Source organism: Eleutherodactylus coqui, chromosome 1, assembly GCF_035609145.1.
Source record: "Eleutherodactylus coqui strain aEleCoq1 chromosome 1, aEleCoq1.hap1, whole genome shotgun sequence".
NCBI classification, from domain to species: Eukaryota; Metazoa; Chordata; class Amphibia; order Anura; family Eleutherodactylidae; genus Eleutherodactylus; species Eleutherodactylus coqui.
In genome coordinates, this window is record NC_089837.1 from 467996999 (window position 1) to 468003112 (window position 6114).

Below are 6114 nucleotides of genomic sequence, written 5' to 3' on the forward strand. Positions count from 1 at the left end.
CCATCAGTTACCAAGACCTATGTTAAATGGGTTGTCCTGAGAAAGCAAGTGGGGGTAAGCACTTCTGTATGGCCATATTAATGCACTTTGTAATATACATCGTGCATTAAATATGAGCCATACAGAAGTTATTCACTTACCTGTTCCGTTGCTGGCGTCCCCGTCTCCATTGTGCCGTCTAATTTCAGCGTCTAATCTCCCGATTAGACGCGCTTGCGCAGAAGGGTCTTCTCCCTTCTCTTGGGTCTCGACACGAGCGGAGTTCTGGCCCCGCCCCCTTCTACGCGTCATCGCGTAGCTCCGCCCCGTCACGTGTGCCGATTCCAGCCAATCAGGAGGCTGGAATCGGCAATGGACCGCACAGAGCCCACGGTGCACCATGGGAGAAGACCCGCGGTGCATCGTGGGTGAAGATCCCGGTGGCCATCTTGGTAAGGAAAGTAAGAAGTCGCCGCAGAGTGGGGATTCGGGTAAGTACTAAACTTTTTTTTTTTTTAACCCATCCCTTGTGTTTGTCTCGTGCCGAATGGGGGGCCTATTGAAAAAAAAAAAAAGCTGTTTTGGCGCGGGACAACCCCTTTAAGGCTGGTTTTTAAAAAAAATTCTATAAGAGCATCATCCAAATATGCCAAAAACCTGCATGCAGTATAGAAAGTGGGCGCCAGATGAGTGGGAAGATCCAATGGTGTCTCCTGCTTTACGTGGCATTACTAAGCAGGAGCTCAATGATATTCAGACTCTTACTCTGCAAACAATGAGGCTTATTTTCAAAACTTTTTACTCCATTTTCTGGAGAAAAAAATGTTTTACATTTTTGCACAAGCAAGTATTTGTGCAAAATTAGCAACTTTTCTCCTTTCTCTGTGATGGCTGTGACACCTTTCCAAAAAGTGTGGAGGACTTTTTAGGAGGGGGCATGGCTGCTCTGGACCGATAGATTTATGCATATTTGCGCAGAAACTGGTGTAAGTGATACTAGAACTCTATGCCAGGTCGGACATGTCTAATATACTCTATGACAGGTCTAACATACATTTTTCTGAAGGCACACGGAGGTGCTAGGAATGCGCTTAAGCCCTTATTCACACAAGAGTTTGTACGCAGCTAATTTAGCTGTGATAAAAAATTGCGACCATCTGAAGCATTGCATTCCAATACATTCATTCAGATGAGCGATTTTTTTTTAACCGCCTAAAAACATCACGCCAGGAAAAATAAGACATCGGCGACCGAAAATGGCAACCGATTTTATACGCTGCTAGAAAAGATCAGTCTTACCCTATCTTTTTGCATTGTTGCTCTGAAGGATCCCATTGACTTCTATGGGAGCTGAAAGAAAAGGGAGGGGGAGGGAGTTTAGCAACGTCCAACACTTGGTAAAGGTTATAGCTGGCTCTAGTTAAGCATTAGAAGTCATTCCGAGGATTTATACCAACCGAGGGATTTCTGAGCTGCAGCGTACATTTTCGCTAATACGCAAAATTGTACTAATTTTGCCGTCAGAAATGCAGGATTGGTAAATTTCTCCCAAGGTGCCTAAAATATATTCTGCTGTAACAGGAATCATTTTATATAACCAGAGTTTTGCTTTAAATATCAGACCAGAAGAGTCACTTTAGTTGTGCAGTTGGGGTGTAGGTATATCTCTTTTCAGCAGAAAGTAAGGGATTAGACACCCATCTACTTTGTGACCATCGTGCTTTTTGCGACATTCATAACCTATAAGTCCACTTGTTATACGGATTTATGACTGTTAGGACTTTAATTTTCCCTTTAGGCAGTGAATTTAATACCAAACTTATGATTCCTTCTGACAACTTCCAATGACCTTTTCTCTTGTCCAACATCTAGGAAGACTATATAGTTAATATGATTAGTCTTGCAGATTCTTGTAGATCATGTAAAGGGGCACAGTAACACCTTCTTGTTAAAACTCAGTGAAGGAGAAGGAGTGGAAATTATAATGACTAGACGTCTAAAAGGAGACACATCGTTGAACCACCTGTCATCTGGGGGTTTGGTGACTGCATAAAAGGACAAGGCAGGGGAAGCAGTTCTAGAGCAGTCGAAATCAACTAACGGCGAGGAAACCAGGGGGGCCGTAATTAGACTCCTTACAAGGTAAGTTTAGTGTAAATTGATGTGTATGTATATATATATATATATATATATGTATATGTATATAATTTTTATTCTTTATTTTATTTTTTTACTTGTATTCATGTAGTATTTTTAATTTAACCCTATAATACATGCTGTAGACTTTTAGATACATATGATTCAAGTGCAAAGTGGACACAGTAGAAAAAAAAATCAGGTATTGTAGGGTTAAAAGAAAAATATCAGATAATATGTAGACAAGCACTGATAATTAGATATAATAAAGATTATTATTATATTAGTTATATAAGTATTAAAAAAAACATACAATATGATATAGGTGTTACTGATCATGCACTAGAACTGTCTGAGACCGGCATACACTTGAAACCTAAAAACCCCAGCACAAACCATCAGCATAGAGTGCAAAACAAAACTAAGGTCCACACGTTACAAGCTGCAACATACGAAATAATAGTGAAAAGTTAGAAAAAAAGTTTGTAAAACTTTATTCATTTGTTGATGCTTACTGTTTATGCTGTGTTAGTCATTGCAGAAAGTCAAGAGTGTTTCCCATAATGGGGGCAATCCATGTACTATAGAAATAGAGCAATGAATAAGAACTGAGTCCGTACCAGCTGCTGGATGATGATACATTCATTTCATGGAATTTGGGATAATATTCTCATGTTCTGCCTGTTTGCTCACAGCTTCCCAGATGAAGAAGACACAAATCATGTACCTGATAGGAGCAATCGTCTTGGCTATGGCTTCAGAAAGTCTGCAGATTTTGGTAAGAGATTCTTCAGATGAAACCAGGTAAGAAAAGGTTTTATTGGAAATCCATGACTGTTATACTCTACAGATGGATTTCAAGCACTTGAGTTCAGATATAATATTACATTGGCCTCTCCACCAACTACTGGAGCTGTCACTAATTTATCATGCTGATACTACAGTGAATGACAATATGTGGCAACATTCTTAAAGGAAATGTGTCAGGAATCAGAAAATTGCACATTGTTTAAATGAGGTTTTTATGCTAATCTTATATTTTTTATTTTTCTGTTTTTTTAAGTTTTTTAAGTTTCCATGTCACTATCTATATTTAAAAGAATTCTAATATCTTGTGATTTGGCTACTAAATGTAATAGGTTCAGATTTTCTGCAGATATGACTCTTCAGTAGTCAACTTATTATCTTCACAGGCATGATTACAATAAAAGATAACATTTATATACAACTAAGGGTCTACCATTCACAATAGGTGATGGTCACAGATCCCTCGCCCTCTACAGTGACTTCTGCACAGAACAGGTCTAGAACAGTGTCCCATAGAAGTCAATGATTCCTCTCCAGTTTATTGTATCAATGGCCAATGAGGCTGCTGTATCAGTCATTCTCTGATGACATATTTCCTTTAAGCCGCAGGCGTCCTCTCTTCCCCAGCAAGTACTATTTATGCAGTTTATTTTGTCATTGCAGTCAGTGGGTAAGATTTACCAACTATAGGGTTTGTTCATATCAGCATCAGAGGTCCCGTTTGCAATCTAAATCACTCCACTAGAAAACAAGACAACATAGCACAGCCAGCAGTGCTACCTGTCCTATAAATCGAACGGAGCCCATTAGAGTCAGTGGGGGTCCATGCAGCACCATTCAGTTCCATCATAAGAAGGAACTGTTCAGCTAGAAAGGGCAATTCTCCTGCTCACCAAACAAAGAAAGAAAACAGAATTCCTAATGCTGATGTGAACAAGCCTATAATGCACAATTCTGTCATCATTTTCACCAAGAAACTGAGTGCAATGCCCACTCCAAACTTTTGTGTTTTAGTAAATTTTTAATATTTTTGAAAGGTGCCTAGATAAGGTCTATGGCTAAAATGCACCAGACGCATGAAAGACGTGCAACATTTTTTGAAGCTAATAATAAGTAGTTTACCAGCCAAGAGGTGCACATAAGGGAGCATATACTGCCCTGTGCCCGCCTCTGCCCTGTTCCGGTCACTGCACTGGCTGCCTGTCAAATACAGAATTCAATTTAAACTCATTACTTTCATCCACAAATCTTTACACAGCATCGCGCTGCCCTATATTGTTTCCCTCATCTCAATCCACCACCCAGTCTGTGCCCTCCGCTCCTTCAACGAAATCCGATTAAGCGCTCCTTTAACTCGAGCCTCTCATTCCCATCGCCAAGTCTTCTCCAGAGCAGCACCAGTCCTCTGGAACGCACTACCCCAAACTATCCGGGCAATCCCTGACTCACACAACTTCAGGCGTGCTCTAAAAATGCACCTCTTCAGGGAGGCATACCATATCTCCTAAACCAAACCCCTCTGTTCTCCACCTGATAACTTGCTCCTTGTCCTACTAACTGCATTACAGAAAGGGAAATATAGAGAATTAAAAACAATCACAGAAAACGGCCATTACTTACTGGGTAATGAGTGCATATAGATGCATCCTCTCACCAAGCAGGTAGCTGACTACCAAATGGAGGAACCAATAACACCTGTGCAGGACACCGATAAAACACCCACTCACACTGCCTCCTGATAATGAGGGGGGGTGGGTGCTTGGTGTACACTCCCACACATAGTGGATACAGGGTGCCAGACCATTCTGATATATGTAGTTCACCATGCAGGCCAGCAACCTATTAATGACGCCATGATAATTCGGCGGGTTGCCCTGCATTTCAAACAGTGAACCACATTAGTACTGCCACCCTGGCAGTAACATAAAAACAATCACAGAAACGGCCATTACTTACTGAGTGAGGAGTGCATATAGATGCATCCTCCTCTCACCATGCAGGTAGCTGACTACCAAATGAGGGAGCGAATTACACCTGTGCAGGACACTGATGAGACACCCACTCACACTGTCTATTTTTATTAGGAACCGTGAAGTGGTTAGTGGGCTCATGTATGTTGGCCAACATCCAACCAATGCCTTGCATTTATTATCTATCATTCATATGCAGTGTGGCATTAAGACTCCAGGGGGAGCCCAGGGTGGCAGTACCAATGTGGTTCACTGATGGATATGCAGGGCAACCCGCCGAATTATTATGGCGTTATTAATAGGTTGCTGGTCTGCATGGTGAGCTACATATATCAGAATGGTCTGGCACCCTGTATCCACTATGTGTGGGAGTGTACACCAAGCATCCACCCCCCTCATTATCAGGAGGTAGTGCGAGTGGCTGTCTCATCGGTGTCCTGCACAGGTGTAATTTGCTCCCTCATTTGGCAGTCAGCTACCTGCATGGTGAGAGGAGATTGCATCTATATGCACTCCTCAGTCAGTGAGTAACGGCCATTTTCTGTGATTGTCCTACTAACTGCAATCCCTGCTAGTCCTAACCAATGGCCCCCTGCAGTCATGAATAAAGATTATTATTATTTACTAGTGTGCGAATTTTGCACTTATTTATAACAAACCTTAAATTAAACAAATCTATTCATTCCGGTTCAGTAATGAATTATAATCTAGTCTATTTTGTTAGTGTTTTAATAGAGAAACCGAAAAAGTTAAAGGGGTTGTCTCGCGAAAGCAAGTGGGGTTCAGCACTTCTGTATGGCCATATTAATGCACTTTGTAATATACATCGTGCATTAAATATGAGCCATACAGAAGTTATTCACTTACCTTCCCTGCGCTGGCATCCCCGTCTCCATGGCTCCGTCTAATTTCAGCGTCTAATCTCCCGATTAGACGCGCTTGCGCAGAAGGGTCTTTTCCCATCTGTTCGGTCCGGCACGAGCGGCATTCTGACTCCGCCCCCTTCTACGCGGCATCACGTAGCTCCGCCCCCATCACATGTGCCGATTCCAGCCTCCTGATTGGCTGGAATCGGCACACGTGACGGGGCGGAGCTACACGACTTGCAGGAATACTGCCTTCCAATAGATGGCGCTGCAGAGGTATTGTTCCATCTCCCTTAATTGAATGACGAACATGAGCTGGCATGGTAACACTTTTTCTGCTGGGTATTTCTTAACTG